Raw genomic sequence first — 16,454 nt, forward strand, 5'->3', positions numbered from 1 at the left:
AAATCATGATGTGGCACAAACATCGGCGCAACGAATCGGTGGCTGCAGTTCGTTGGACATTGTCGCATTGTTCGATTAATCGATGTTTCGACGATTTTCCGGGTCGCGAGGTTCGATATCACGTTCAAGTGGCGGAGCTTGCCCCGAAAAATCTCCACGAGGCCAACTCGTATCACGATATTATCCTGCTTGATCTCTGATTCCCCGGGGACAGATAGCCTGGAATATTCGCTCGTCGATAGGCCGCAGGCTCGCCAGCTAGCCCGCCAGGAATACTCTGTTTTCAGCCACGACTATTCTGTTTTCAGCCTGGACTATTTCGAAAGCTCTAGAACCGCGGCCGCTGCGGAAGCTCCGGGAGACACGTCGCATAAAAAAAATCCCGACGATAAAATAAAATCGTTCAATTCTAAAGTGCTGCGCGGTGGTTGAAATATTTACTCCGCTTGATAGTTCCGATGGACGATAAGTATCGGGTGGTTTTTTCCTCGCTTTGGCGTCACGGCCCTGTGGATACTAAGAGTGTTGCCATGGGAACGTATGACTGTCGTTTTCTACGTTCGCGAGTCTTTTGTCATTCGATTCGAATACACGAAGCGCGCAATGAACGATTAATCAGGCAAAGCAACGATTAGTACGGTGCCCGACAGAGTAAAAATTGGGCGTGCCTTGTTGTCGTAGGAATATAAGCTGGGCAGAAAGGCGACAGACGCGGCCTGTAACGCGCGTCAAGCGAAAGGCGAAATAAATCATCTTATGCAGTTTCTAAAGGATACAAAGTTTTTATAATACGCGATATACTGCTAGCAAATCGCGCAATTTTGCATTAAACACATAGTCAGACTGGTGGTCTGAACTCATTCTCTTTTCACACTCGCATTGAACAGAATGCAATTGTCTACGACTATAGTCGTTGCTAATCCTTGGCGGTCGGCGTATCTCTAAATCAATAAATCGATAAATTAAAGAAAAAAAGAAAGAACATCGTATAACGCAACTTCGCGTTTCCTTTCGTTAACAAAGAAACGACAGAACTTTCCTGATACTTTGCTGCGTAGTTTTTATCATTATCGAGGAGCTTGCCATAACGTACGACGGTAGTTTTTGTAGGATCCAGCTTCATAGAACGGTATCGCCTAAGGTCGTAGCCAGCGTGAGCATAACTTGCGAAATTCCTGACAGTTCCGGACACAATTTCGTGCACAACTTTTCGCAGATCCTGCTACTTCATGAAACCAAGGGAAGCAGCAGTGTGTCGCGGAATGCAGTTTTTTTTCTTTTTCCCTAACGTGTCTTGTTTTAATATCGATAGCGTGGGCAATAAAAAGATGCGGATTCGCGGTTGAACCGTACAGAAATATAACTTTCTATCGACGCGATAAAATATTTCGTGAAAGGAAATAAGCAGATACGGAGACGTTATGTTGCAGACGGATTTTTCGTACGCGAAATCTTCAACAGAACGATGATCATCCAACGAAAAATGTATCTAACGAAGGAAACTATCGGACAAGACCGACGTTTCCATTTTTCGTCCTTTCGTTTTGCATTAAATAAACTTCAACGTTGCCGACGGTTTGCCGGATTAGCATTTGCGGTTTTAGTCGCTTAATATCCTCGCACAGGTACTTCGACGAACGTTTAGAAAATTGATTTCAACTCGAGTTTTGTGGGCAATCTGTCTTGCTGTGAGATATGGGTATGGCGCGGCAACGTGAAACAGCACGTTTCCCGCTAGCAGAAACCGCGGAGAGTCGTCCACTGCTGCTTTGCTTCACAACTAAGCCATAAATTTATTCCTCGCCACGCTCATTCCTGTCTATCGATAAATTGTAAATAGCTTGGCAACTATCCCTTACATAACCCGTGGCACTTCAAAAATTCATACATTTCGTCCTTTGACTTCTACCGTACTTCGTCGATCGGTCATAATTCATTCCTCGCCATACTTATTCGTGTCTTCCAATAAATTGCAAAAAGACTTTCCATTACACTTTGTAGATGGAATGTTATTTTAAAAGTTAATAATTTGACTGTAAAATAAAACGCGAAATTCCGATAAATATTTCGATTTTGGAAGTTTCCTTGATAAACAGAGCGAAAGAGAAGGAAGTGTCACGCCATAATGCAATTTCGAGCTAACTGGACACTTTTAAAATGGTTCTAGCGTAGAACAAAAATATTACAAGACGAGAATAAACGTTTCGAAGAAAGTATTTGAACACTTGCTGCCGTGGGAAACGTTGTACGCGTTGTCGAGTATTATTTTGCAAAAATTACGGTGGACCGTTTCATCCTGCCTTGCGACGATTCTTCTGCTGCCACGTCGTACTTAGATATTACTAACTCTTTTATAAAAGGTCGTTTAAACAATTTCAATCGAAACTAATTTTTTCCAAAGATGACAAAACTCGATCTACGATATCGACTAATAAAAATAAGTCACTAGTCGTTCAGTACGGTAATTCGATGCAACTGTAAATAATCGACCGAAACAGAAAACAAAATAAAAAATGTTCGCATTATTTTCAACGTATAAAGCCAACGAACTCTAAAAAATCAGCCCTTGTTCAACGCGCGCGCTATTCGATTAATGTCATTTTTGCAAAAAAAAAATGGCCATGCACTCGTGACTGCGCACGATCTTCGATGAAACACATTTTTGTTGAAACTCGTCAGCGGAGATATTCGCGCGACGGAGCACGCCGTAAAATTACTTTACATATTCCACAGCGTCGCACGATTCAGCGCAATTTAAAGCATTTTCGGGGTGGTCGATCTTCGCGTTCACGATGCAAGTATCGCGATGGAAGTTGCGAGCAGCGTGAAAATTCATCGCGATGCGAGCGAGCCAGCCGGCTGAAACTCGATTGCGCGAGTAATGAGACGCCGCGAAACATTCCGTCACGCGACCAGATTCGTCGAACATTCCGAGTAATCCAATAATTCACCGTGCTAGATATAGCCCGTGTGGCAGAAATTGAAATTTAACCCAATCCGCGACAAGGTCTAAGTGGCAATTTCACATAGCGCCGTGCCGCTTCGCCTTTCCCATGACGTTTCTTCCAAGAAAGCTCCTCTCGTTAATTACTCGACTGTAGACGAGGAACAGGTAAATTCTATTTTATACTGCACCCTAATTACGCCGCATTTACGTCGCGCCACTATCATCTGCTCATTGAAAGAATGCAACGTAGTCCTCTTAGGTTCGTGTTAGGATCAGAATAGGCGTCTGTTACAGCGATTATCGCTCTTGTTACATTCAATCGCGTTCTTGTCGAACCTGTGATCTCTCCAGACTAGGAGAATTGTAGCGGGTTTGTTATTCCTCTTCAAGATTAACAATAGCACTCGGAGCACGCGTCTATCGTCTGGTCGCCAAACCAGTTGAGATACCAACAACTCGTTGAGAGAATGCAGCTGGTCTTCTTAGGTTCGCGGCTTGTAAATTGGGTCAGACTAGGTCTCTTACAGGTTATGATTTTAGAGCACAATTAATAAGATTGGTATCTTATAAAAATCAATTTGTTAACGTGGAAGCAAATCGTAACATTCCAGTGAATTGACTGGACACCGGGTCGATGTCTTCATTGTTCCAGTTTTTTACTGGATCTTACTTCGATCCACCGTTTGGGCTAACGCGTAAGCCTGACTTTACGCACGTTAAATGGTCGTTCCGTTCATCGTCGTCATTTGTGTATCGATGTAAAAATGATATACAGATACGAATAAATATTTCGACGTTCGTTTACGGAAAATCAAACGTCTCGATAGTTTCTGTAGATTCCGGGCGCCATCGTAGAAATCGTCGTTTTCGTTCGAGGGGCACGTTCAAGGAGCTATTAGCCTTCGAGTGTTCTCTGACGTCATCGATCCATTCTTTGACAAATAAAAGCGGATAGACGAGAAGAACAACGAAATAACGAGGCCAGCGGGACGCTTCTTTTTATTCTGCCATTTCTCCGCATAGAAATACGAATCGAGAGTGCGGCTTCTGCATTTTTCTTCCGTAATTATGCGTCGTATTGTTGCTTTCAGCTCGTGCTATATTTCACTGGAGAGTCAGTGGGACAGGAAATGACGGACAGCAGGGAATTTTTAACATCTTCGGTAGAACTTCGTCTCGCCCTCCTCCAGTTCTTCTTTTTCTTCTTCTTCTTCTTCTCAGACAACGTTTACGAACGTGCATTTTCAGCTACGTTCGTGGAAGGCTTGCGCAAGCGTAAGGACGCGTAGAATTCATATAACGCGTGAACATTCACGCTAATCAATTTCAATAGGAGAAAAGTGATTGTTCGATCGCTGATATTCATGCAAATGCATATTCACAGAGAATATGAAAGCCAGACAGAGAATTGCTTTACGTACTGCATATTATAACGAGTACTACACTTTGAATATTTCATATACTTTTGCATATTTCCCGCATTCTACGCATTTCCGCGCCTTTGAATTTCTCATAAATGCATAAAAATTCCGCTCTGTCTAGCGACTCTTCTGTTATGCGCGATATTCCATTATCCGAATAATTATGCCGCCCTCTTATTAGTTCGGACAAGGCAGGCTGCTCGCTCTCGCGTGTCTCGAAATCACGAAACCTTCGAGATTTGCGTATCTCTTACAGAGAGACGTTATAGAACGAAGGTATATACGCGTTGTACTTCACGCGCTCCGTCTAATTTCTGAGATCGCTGGGTATTTAAGGGGCGCAGTAACTTATGGCAATTTTGCGGACAACCCCAGACAGGTTTCAGTGTACATTACCGAGCGTGAGAAGGCGAAAGGTCATCATTCTCCGTCAAAGGAATCCAGAAATTTAATTAATCCGAGTCAATGGTAGCGGGATGTACGTCAAACTTGGACGCGTTGAGTTTGCGGTGGAAATTCTCGAAATTTGATGTTACGTTCCAGAGAAATACACGCAGGCAGAAATCACCGTTTAAATTTGCAAGTACCATTCGATCGACCTGTCGTCGGAAAATCGATCGAACCAGGTTTCCAGTCGAAGAAAATACGCGTTGTAATATAAAACCGAAGCACTGACTTCGACCACATATTCTTGTACCGTTAACGTCGACGCATTATTTTTGCGAAGGAACGACATGTTCCAATGTGATTAATTAGATTAGAATGTTCAATCGAAATGGCAATTCATTTTTACGGTCTATCAGAATCAACATTTCGTTGATTGTTCCATCGTTTTTACGATACGTCTTTTTGCTACGTCGTGTCACGTTCCATCTGTTCTCTATTTCGCGCGCGCCTTCTATTTCAAATAATAGGTACGTCGTGTCGTTTCATTCGATAAGAGACGCTTCATCAACATTTTAATTGACTGCAAATGGAACACCGAATGCATTTTCAGATGGAACTTTCAAAGGTATTGCAAAGTAATACTCGTTAAAAAGAAATGCGACGGTAAAAACTCATCGCTGGCAAATTATGCCCAATTTTCTTTCCGTTAACAATCGAAAACTCGTGCAACACGGCCCCTTCTTCTCTTATAATTAGTGACAGATTTGGGGGAGAAAAAAAAGAAAGTTATCCGTGACAGGTGTCCAAATACATTTGCAAGACAGCGCGCGGTGATACGTTTCTCCGACGTTATCAGCACTTTTTAAATTCTATCGATATTCCGTTTGACGCGAGCGTCGATCCAACGATGAAATCCAATTAGCTCTGTTAATTGAATCACGCGACGCGGTAGAAATTAATTAATCTACAACAGAACAAGTCGACTGGTTGGGTAACTGACTTGATAGAACTTTTCACCGTTCAGCGGGAAACGAGGAAACTTTTCTACGCCGTCGTTTCACCCAGCCCGATTATTTATGAAAGTACAGTGACTCGCCAAAGCACTCAAACACTTTAATATAGAATTTTTTTTTTATGAACATACTACGCACATTGTACCGAACTTTTTGAAACTTCGTTAATACCGTAACGAGGCAGGATTATCCTGATTCCGCTGGTAAATTTCGAAACTAAGCCAAAGATGTATATAAAAGCTGCAAGATATTCGTTGGCAACATAAATTCGGTGAAAAATTAGCATGCAGCGTTAACAGAGTAGTCTGCAACGTAAAATTAGCGTTATACACGATCACGCTGAATATTCTGGCTTAGCGATGTCGCGAATAATGGATCTTTCAAATTGGTGGTCCTGGCGAAATAGTTCCCAATAGATATTTCCTCGCCTCTACGTGCATACACCCTCGGATCCTTTTCAAACTTTATCAATACAATCACGACAACGGTTCTCGAGTATCTTAACATTTTTTCATGAATATATTACGCGCATCGAACGAAACTTTGTGCAACTTGGTTAGCTGTGTAACGAAGATACAACTATCCTAATTGCAATAGCGAAATTCCAGATCGACCCGAGAGTCTACGAAGAAGTTGCAAGACGTACGTTCAACGTCATTGTCGAAATTAGTATGCAACGTGAAGACACAGCTAGCGCTAAGAATGGCTCAACTAAATATTCGGATTTATAAATATAGTCGATAATTGGTCTTGCCAATATCCTGACGATCATTGCGATATCGAGTATCCTTGCAATATCGAGTAATGTCTGGAAATTTCTACAGGTTCGTTTCAACTATTATTAAGGTGACAATGATAGTTAAGTCGCGTTGAAATGCCAATGAAATTCCAAAATATCGTATATAATTTGTAATTAAATATATAAATACGTAAAATATATGATTTGTTCCTCGAAGAGCTTGTTAAAGTCTGTCTGTCAGTGAGTCTGTGCGTTAAAGAAAACATTCCGCTGACATTCATCTTCTGCTCGGTATATTTTACGTTTCGGATACACTGCTTTTGTACACAGCTGTCGCAAACAGTCGACTCCAGCGTTCGACTTGCACGGTCTTTCGATCGTTTGATTAGGGAACCGCTGTTAGACTCGATGCAACACGGTCGGTGGACTGCTCAAACTGTACACGATGTAAATGTAGACAGCGAAAACCGCAGCGCACGTGCCCAAAGTGAAGACGGCCGTGTCGAATCCTACGGGAACAGAATCGAAATCGATCGTGAGCCCCGAGTTTTGACCAAAGCGTTGCTCGCTTGAATTTCCTTTAAACGAAGGAGGAAATTTACGCCGTGTGTTCTTACGCGCGGGGAAATATTCGCGCGTAAATGTTTAGAAATGTTCATTTTTATAAACGTCGAACACATCGTGTGGAAAAAAAGAAGAAAATTACACGTAAACAACGAAGGGTATCATTCGAGATAAAAATTCCAGCGACACTGGCGAATGCTCTTTCGCAAACAAGAATCTCGCGGGATCGTTAGAAAGGAAGATGAATGGAGAAGATACTTTGACGCGTTAAAGTCACGATAATTTAACGCTTCGCTCAAACTCCTGTGCAGTTCGCAACGTCTCGGTTCGTCTTTCGCAGAGTTCAGTTTCCAGTTGTTTATGAAATTTGACAAAGCCGATTACGGCCGGGGCATTTCGAATTTCATTCGATCTTTCGTCCCAGCTTTTCACCGAAAGCGCAGCACCAGCCGAGATCCTTCGCTGTTTGCGAAATTTCATAAAGCCGATTAGAATCGACGTAGCGGACCATACGAAACGAATTTCCCGACGAGAAAGCCTCGCGTGCACGTCCCAGCCCACTTGAAATCATTCGTTCGATCATCGTTGGCACGCGGAAAGTAGCCTCCGATAGCCTATCAATGAAAAGCAGAAAATTTCCAAAAACCTTCGCGTTGTTCCATGCGTTCTATATACTTTCGACAAACTTTAAACTAGCGTTAGGTTTGGCTTGGAGTTAGGTTTCTGCCAACACCGAGAGCGTCGTCAAGGGAAAGTATGGTTGTCGTTTCTGTGTTCACGAGTTTTCCGTCATTCAGTTCGAATAGACAAAGCGCGCAATGAACGATTAATCAGGCAAAGGAGCGATTAATACGTCGTCCGACAGAGTAAAAATTGGGCGTGCGTTATCGTAAGAATTTAAAGGCGGCAAGGCGACAGAGGCGGCTGGTAACACGCGCGAAGCGTTTCCCTTCGTTAACAAAGAAACGACAGAACTTTCGACAAACTTTTTCATAATCGATAAGCTCGTCGTAACGGGTCAGCAGTTTTTGTAGGATCCAGCTTCGTAGAATGGTATCGCCTAAGCTGGCAGCCGGCGTGGACATAACTTGCGAAATTCCTGACGGTCGCAGACACAATTTCGCGCAGAAGCTACAGTAAAATTTGCGGACGATGAATGGAAAGTGACGAAATTGTGCCGCACCGCTTGGAATTTCGCAAGTTAAGCTCGTACTCGTTGCCACCTTCTCCCAAGTCCTAGCGTTGTTTCCGAAAATCGCCACTGAAATCGCTGACACCATTTTTAACGACAACAGATTTGACCGACAGCGGAGCTGATTGACAACATCATCGTCCGACGATAATTTTGACTGGCACCGGTTCCCACTGACTGGCAGTATCAACACATGGAAATAACAGAGGATTTTTACTTCTGTAGGTTCGATTGTTGCAGATAATTGATGGAATATCCAACCCAAACGCAATACGGGGCAGAAAAATTGAGTGGTAGCAATGAAACAACTTGCAGCTTCGGTTGCAATTAATTCGCGTGAAGTTCGAACGTAATTTCGACGCGGATCAATGATTTGGTACGCGTCCTGGCCATCGTTAAAACTACAGCAGCGAAGCCGTTGACAGTTAAAGCTACCGACGATCAAACACTGTCGTCGACGAATTGCTGTCGGTGATTTGAATGGGACCCGTAAGAAGTACGCGGCAAAGTAGCTCAACGCGGGCAGAACGCAGAAACATCGAAGGATTTGGAAATAAATTTCCGCTTTTCTTTAACAGGCAACTGCGAGTTTCCTTTCGGATACGTCGAGACGCCTGCTTCGATCTCTCAGGGGAATTAAAATTGTCTCACTTTCTTTCGCGTGTTCGTCCCAGCCTTGAGACGGGCATTCTTCGTCTATCGATGACTGCACCGATTCATCCTGCTTCAACGGCTTCCCCTCTGCGGTTTCGTCTGAAGTTCCTGCTTTCGTTGTCTTCTCTTCGATATCTTCCTCGACCTCTTCTGCAACCTCATCGGCCTCTTTAGTTTCTACGAAAGATCGCGCGAATATTTCAAATGCTCGCACGCAAGACACGCAACAACTGCGTTCTGTCTACTTCTCGCCAGATATTAGAGTAGCGAGTTTCGTATCGTTAACAAACGTATTTGTTCCATTGAAAACAGAAAATTATGCCCTGAAACACCATCGGTAGTTGCAAATTGCAAATTGGAAGTTGTAGATTATAATTGTTAAAGGTAGGGCGCGTGCTGTTCAAATTATCTCACGAAGAGTATTGCGATCTTTCCTCGTGCTTAATTTTGATCGTGCTATTTCTCCAGTTCTGGCTAAAATATTCCGAATCCATCGTTGACCGATAAAGCGCAACAAATTTCTGAGGCGATCGACGAAAAAAAAGAAAAAAGAGAACTGTCGTATTATTTCTTTCTTTGCTCTTAACTTCGTTACGATACCTTCTGTTTTCTGTCGCTCGTTAGGTTCGCTCTCCATAGCCTCGGACGAACCAATTTTCGATCTCCGAGAAACATCCAACGACTCCAAACTGTTTCGGATCGTCCCGTTTCAATTCCTCGGTCGCGTTAATTCGATTTCGATCCTGAGCGAGCCACGACGATACAACATGACCGGGCAAAGAACCAACGGAACTTGATCTCGCGCACGGCGCGGAACAACCACCGCGCGACCTCTTTTCTAGTCGGATAGCCGAGCTGAAATCGTCAGTTGGGACGTCCTTAGTTAGCGGACGAGTCGGCAAATTTACCCAAGGACTCCGCCGGGCTCTGGCTGTCGTTAAGCACAAAAGGTTCCCTTGATTTCTTGCCTCTCGTTTTCCTCTCGTTGCACGGCCGAGCCTCGCGAGCTTGCACAGCTCCTCGATGTCGGCGAATTAATCCGCCTCCGGTGATTACGCGGCTAAACGAGTCTCTTCCTCGGAGGCTGCCGCGCGTTTCCCGGCGGCTGGCTTTCTGTTCGAACGATGCAAATTTATGATAAGCGCGAGACGTAGTTGGAAACGACGTCGTTTCGTTGCAAGTGTAGATCTTCGACTCAGAGACAGACGCAGAGCATTGGAAAACCGAGCACTGATACACGTAAATACTTTTCTCTCCGTAATCGGTCGAAAATCGAGACTCAACGACCGCGGATCATCGTTTGGAGAACTCGATCGTACGTAGCGGACAGGATTCGTCGTTTTGTCGAACTTGGGAGACAGGGCGCGAGTGAAAGAATATGAATATATCATGTCGTACGTACAACGAGTCCTCCTGGAGCCCGATGGGACCATTAACGATGCAACCGGGACAAAAGATTTCGAGTCGAAGGGAACGAGCAATTGTTACCTAACTGTCAGTAAATTAGGAGCGTCCGTTTGAGGATCGGTTGCCAAGATTTCTGCTCTGTGGTCCAGTTTTTCGCTCCTTTGTTCGATGATATTCTTGGCTGGTGCTGATGAATTTTCAAATGCCCTAGGCGTCAGTCAGGTCCTCGTTATTTGTTCCTTCAGCTTGGCCAGCTGTTTCGCGAAGTTCAGCTGGAACCTCGGATCCTTCGATCGGTCCTTGCTCGACTTCTTCGTCCTCCAGCTGTTCCACGATTCTTGGCTCGCGATTCAACTCGGTGTCGGTGGAACGTAGAGGCGTTTCCATGAGTTCCTCCGAGCTAGCGCCCACCTCGTTGCTTTTGCTCTTCTCTAGGTTCGAATTCGCGGTATTACATCGACGGACAGTCGTTCGGAATGGGACCGACCTCACCAATTTCCATGGTCTCGAAATATCTTGTCGCGGACATGATTTTGACGAGGGTAGATCCCCAAACCGGCAACTCACAAAATTACGAGACTTCGCGGATGTGCCGAGAATACGCATACGAGTTATGCATCGGGCAATTTTTGTTCGCTGCCCAAAATTCTCTCCGAGGGACGAGATCGACCCCCCAACACCCGGCTACCCTTCCATTTCTCGTTATAACTTGGCAACTGTAAGAACTAGGAAAGAAGTTTACAGGCAACAGCTACTCCCTTCAATTAGGATTATCGTTTGGTAAAAAAATTGATGGATGTTGTAGCGAGGGACGGAATCGAGAAGCAGGCGGATCTTTACGAGTCCGTTTCATTTCATCAGAGCGGATTTGGGCAAGAAAAAAGAATGCATAAATACATGTCCTCGACGGGGACCAAGAGAGAAAGAAAAAATACTAAACGAGACTGGAAACGGATTAATAGAATTGAAAACAATATTGGAGAAGCGAAGAGCAATTACAAGACGGGCAGGAGCGACGATAAAGAAGCACAGCAAGGAGGCAAAAGCCCAAAAGTTGTCGTAGTTTTAAAGACAGAATAATTAAGGGAGTAAGAGGGGAGGTAAATATATATATATATATATAAGAAGCGAAATAGGTAAATGAGGTGTAAAACCGAAAGCTCTTCCAAAGCAGAAAAGCACTGACCAAGCAATAATAATAATATATGTCCTTCGTGTATCCCCGAAATTTTATAATTTTTGCAAATTCCGAGTCGAGAATCTGCCCTCGCGAACAACTGTCCTGCATGTAACAGTTGTTCGGTTTCAATTTTAAAGATAATACGGAGGTACAGAGAATTTATGTCTAATATTATTTTACCCTAGAATGGCGACGTAATCCTAACTTAGATTTAACTGAAGTTTGTTGGAAACACCTGAGGAGCTAAAGCTGTCTGGCTCAGACTATTGAACGTAGTAACACGTTTCAAGGCCGTCGAGATCGGTGAGGCGTGACGTATTCTAAATAATTGACCATCTCTGACGTTACGCGTGTCCTTTGTTTCAGCAAATTACACAGCGTTTTTCGTTAATTAAAGTATCAATTTCAATGAAAGTATCTTCAGCGAATTTAAAACCGGAAATGAGCTCGCACGTGCGCAGATGCAATTTGCGTGTTATTTACCGGTATATTTAACGCTGAAGTTTAAAGAAGTGGACTTAAAACGTTTGAATCGATAGGGTAAACAGGCGATTAAATTTATGCGCGAATAATTGGTATTTTGTGTACTTCTCGCGTGTTTGAAAATGTACGATGAATAAGCAAAGTGCTTGGACACTGCACGTTTGTAGAAAATTTCTACCAATATATTGCTCGTTTGAAAGCAAGGGAAAATAGCATTGTTATATTCGTTATTCTCGTCGTCATTGCTATAATTCAGGATTACTTTAATCGAACGGATCGTTAAAATCACGTTTTCTCAATATTGGTTCTAATTTGTCCAAAGAACGATTCTAATAAATACTTCGAGAGGCTGATCAAATACGAAAATTTGCCAAAACAGATTTAACGTGAAATAAAGCAAACCTGCGGCCCGAGCTTGTTCAAGCATCTTGGCTTTTAAGAATGCGAGCTTTTTGCAATTGTTCTCTTTCGTGCATCCTATGATGACAGGCATTTTTCACCGACGTCTTGTAACGAGAGATCTAAAATAGAACTATGATATAAATTCTATTTCGTGGCTTGTCTTTCGATTTCTGCAATTTAAATTCAACATTTCTGTTAACTGCACGTTCAGAATTTAGTCTGTAAAAGCGAAAAAAGCAACGGTATGATAAATACTTTTATAGTAAAGAGCTTAGGGATAAAATTGAATGTTTTTATAAAATTACGAAGGGAGGAAGAAGAAAGGTGTCGTTTCAGCTCGACGCGAGATTATCTTCGCGACCCAGAAGCGTTTTCTTCGGCACAGACCAACGTCCAATCTTCTGTTTCTTTCAGCAGTGCTTGTACCCACAATCTTTTGACTCGGACGCTTTCTCTGATCGTCTCTTAGAGTTAGATGTCGCACAGCGTCCCTCGCAAGCGCGTATTTCGTACGATTCAATGGGCTGTTACGAAAAGTAACATTAAACCAGAAAATTTAACTTTGCAAGCATAGAGTTTTTCTCTCTTTCTTTAATTCTCTATGATAGTTAATCCTCGAAAGCTATCGTCAAGGAACGTTACTTTAATGTCAAACGCCGTCAGTCACGTAAAAGCATACATACACAGCCCCTAAGTATAAAATATTTCTAGTTTATTTATACCTATGCCTCACATGTTTCATATTCTGTTACTTTTGAACTTGACATACGACGAAAGCATAATGAAACTGCCTCTACTGGACCCGCATCGTTTCTACGATCGGCCTCCTACAACTGACCTACGTCTATTTCCCATACGTGCGTAAATCTCGTCATGTCCTTGTCACCTGCCACGCAACACACCCAGGATCAGTAGATCCGACGATTTCACGTTGGTTTGCTCAACATCGTACGCGGGAACTTTCGCGATTTCGGCCGGAGACGTGCTCCACAATTTCCCAAACTTTCGGAATTATTCAGAGCTCATTGGTACAGGAACTTCTTGATAGCACCGGTATTTATTGAATTACCTCGGATATCGACGCGCCGCCCCGAATATTCCGCACGCCGCAGTTCGTGGAACTCACGTCTGTTTCATAATCGAAATACTTTCCGCAGCGTGCTTCACCGAACCAACAGAGCCGAATCATTCGAAATGAGAGACTGATCGAACCACGAAATACGTTTCTCTGGAACACTACCTTGCCAGGCTCGGTCAAGTGCTCGGTTTCGAAATTCAATTTGAAATTGTACGTTCGTCGTTGCTACTTTCGTTCGTCTGAATTTATGTAAATTCTTATATTAAGAAAAGCTGAGGGGCTGATTTGCATAAAGTTAGACGAACCAAGGAAACAACGATGAAATTTAAATTACATTTACGACAAGTGTGTAACTATGTTGCACTGTGAGCACCACGCGTATCGACCGATTATTATACTTCTGTATTTATCAAAAATATCGTCTCGTTCATTTGCATTCTTTCATGCTGCTGATTGCTAATATTTACTTTAATTGGTAGAAAAATTTCTGTCAGGATAAGGTCAACTGGTTCGCAAGGGAGGAATTTTGAAAATGCAAAATTGACACGAGAAATTGCGTATAAAATATCCCAAAGTATGCTGGTCTCTATGATACGTGCTACGTGAAATAATTTTCGAAAAATTCGCAGTCTAAGTATTAGGAACTCGGTTGCTACGCACGATCAGCGTTGGATCTTCCCCTGTGCTAGGAGACACGCATCGAGGATCGCAATCGAAGCGATTGGTAGTGGAATTGTTACGAGATTTCAGCTCTCTACTCGGTTCGTGGCTCGGCTGACGACTCGATCGACGACTCGATCGACGAGTCGAATCGCGACTCGATCTTTCCTGGTCGGTCATTTCGTGAAGGCGATAGGCCTAGAAATTCTATCCAGCGATCATTTTCGAAGCCTTCGTCGTTCAAAATTTGCCACTGTCTTTGCCAAGGAAGTACGAGAATTTCGAGTCCTGAAACGATTGCTTCGTACTCTGTCTGATTTTCTTCAAAGTGGATTATACCGGCTGTCCAATTTTAATCTACAATTAGAAATTACTCTTCTTGTTTTCGAAAAGAAACCGTTATTTTTGCGAAGATATTGCTGATTTTCTAATTGTGTTGTAGCGTATTGCGGACCCTAATTGCCAAGAAGAGCAGGCACGATACAATAAATAAATATAATGTACGTGTTATTTTGTTAAACTTCAATTTGGTATATATATAGAGAAAAACCTATCTTTTATGAATTTCTGATCGCACCGTCACACATACGCAGGCATATAAATGCAACGAAACTGCAAATGAATTTACTTACTTGAAATATTCTTTCCGATTTTCAGCTGCAAAGATCCACAGTTTTGTCTATTTGCGACGTGCTTTTGCGGCAATTTTGAGTAACTAAAGTGAATTTTCTAAGGTTGCATGACGAAACGACGATTGTTTTTTTATTAATAAATGCGGGATTTCGGCGAAAACTAGTTTCTAGTTCGCCATTTCGTTTTCGTTGTCTCGTTTAGCAACGCGCTCGTCTTTCGTTTCAAATCTCGCGATACTAAAAGGCCTGGTACACATTCGTTTCGGTCGCGATGTATCGCAAGGAAATAGGATAATTGGACAGTAAGAAAATGCTAATCTCATAAACGAAAATTCAGCACAGCGTTGCGTATTACCACGCACAGTTTATAATTTGTATTCCGGTTTCTACGGCCACGTATTTTATAATCTTATAAATTTATATTCCCATACAGTTACTCTCGCGGGTTAAACATCGCAACAACGTATAAATTAAACGAAAACGATGCGAGTGGAAGGCTGAACGAGCATGCTGGGATATGCTACGTTACATTATAACGTATATTCTATGCGCTTGATAACGCAGGCGTGAGAAACGCGAAATGAAGTAAACGAATTGGCGATGTAAAAGCAGAATGCTTTTGATAACATCATCTTTCGGTTCAGCTACCAACGAACCGAAAGAAGAACAGAATTCCAACGCAAACTCAACGTGTATATTCGCATATCGCGTGAATTAATTTTTATTTACGCGAGAATAGCAAATTACCGATCGATAACAATTATTTTTTATTCTCTCTGTTCTGTAAAATATCCTCGAGAAAACGTATACAGAGTCTTTGAAAGAAAGAAATACTCTTGCAAAAGGAAGAATATTCTCCTTTTGTTCGTTAATCATGTCGTTAATGTTTATAGAGAAGTTGCTTTCTCTCAGCGCTGTGAGCTTTTAATTGTTGTTGCAAAACCTCCTACTCAGATAAATCATTTCCCTTATTACATATTTTAATTCAGCGAGAATAGTGAATGGCTTGATTAATGAATCTACATAAATCTCGCAAGTCTGCATGAAAGGAAGCACGCAGAAAGGGAACTGATGACTCTGTATGGTCAGCACCATTAATTATTATTTCAAGTTTGAATTCAAGGCACGGCAGATTTTACTTCACCATTGAACCGAATTAAACTGTTTGAATTTTTCCTTTTGTTTTCTGCGTATAACAAAACTCTGGACCGTTCGATTCCGTTCGATGAAAAGCGCGCAATTAATCGTATCGGACGACCGAGAAGACGCGAAAGAACGTTGCTGTTTTAGGCGTAAAACTTGTCAGATTTAGATTTTAGAAAAAAACAGCCGCCACCTAAACGGCTAAACTAAATTTCGAGAACATGGACATCCTACGAAGCCTTGAAAAGTATTTAAAGAGCGAGCCAGAAGAAAGAATTATCATTTTTTAAAACCAATGTTTACTAGATAGTTTCCCAACAATTTTTCACCTACGTGAAATTACTACAAAAATACCTTCCAACAATTGGTAATTTTGAAACGATGGAGTGAAAAATATTTGAAAATCGAACCAGGGGAAAGTGTCGGTCACTTTTAATGCTAATTTCTACCACTTGGTTCTTCCACAATTTTTGTTCTACGCGTCAAATTAGAAGCTAAAACGCGACTCTTCAAAATTCATATTTCAAAGCGAAATTTCTTATTTTTTTTACC

General features: G+C 42.4%; 1 protein-coding gene and 1 long non-coding RNA gene across 14 annotated transcripts in view; both read right to left on the minus strand.

The window, feature by feature from the left end:
• The window catches only part of LOC117211814 (cyclic nucleotide-gated cation channel alpha-3-like), a 225,740-nt gene that overhangs the window by 66,990 nt on the left and 142,296 nt on the right, over positions 1-16,454 (minus strand). The window lies entirely within an intron of this gene.
• LOC117211815 lies at positions 12,239-15,051 on the minus strand. Its single transcript, XR_004488352.1, has 3 exons — positions 14,760-15,051; positions 12,695-12,913; positions 12,239-12,508 (listed from the first exon to the last, which is right to left on the minus strand). It is a non-coding gene; the product is annotated as an uncharacterized LOC117211815 (long non-coding RNA).

The sequence above is a fragment of the Bombus bifarius genome, unplaced genomic scaffold, assembly GCF_011952205.1.
Source record: "Bombus bifarius isolate JDL3187 unplaced genomic scaffold, Bbif_JDL3187 scf7180000008244, whole genome shotgun sequence".
NCBI lineage: Eukaryota > Metazoa > Arthropoda > Insecta > Hymenoptera > Apidae > Bombus > Bombus bifarius.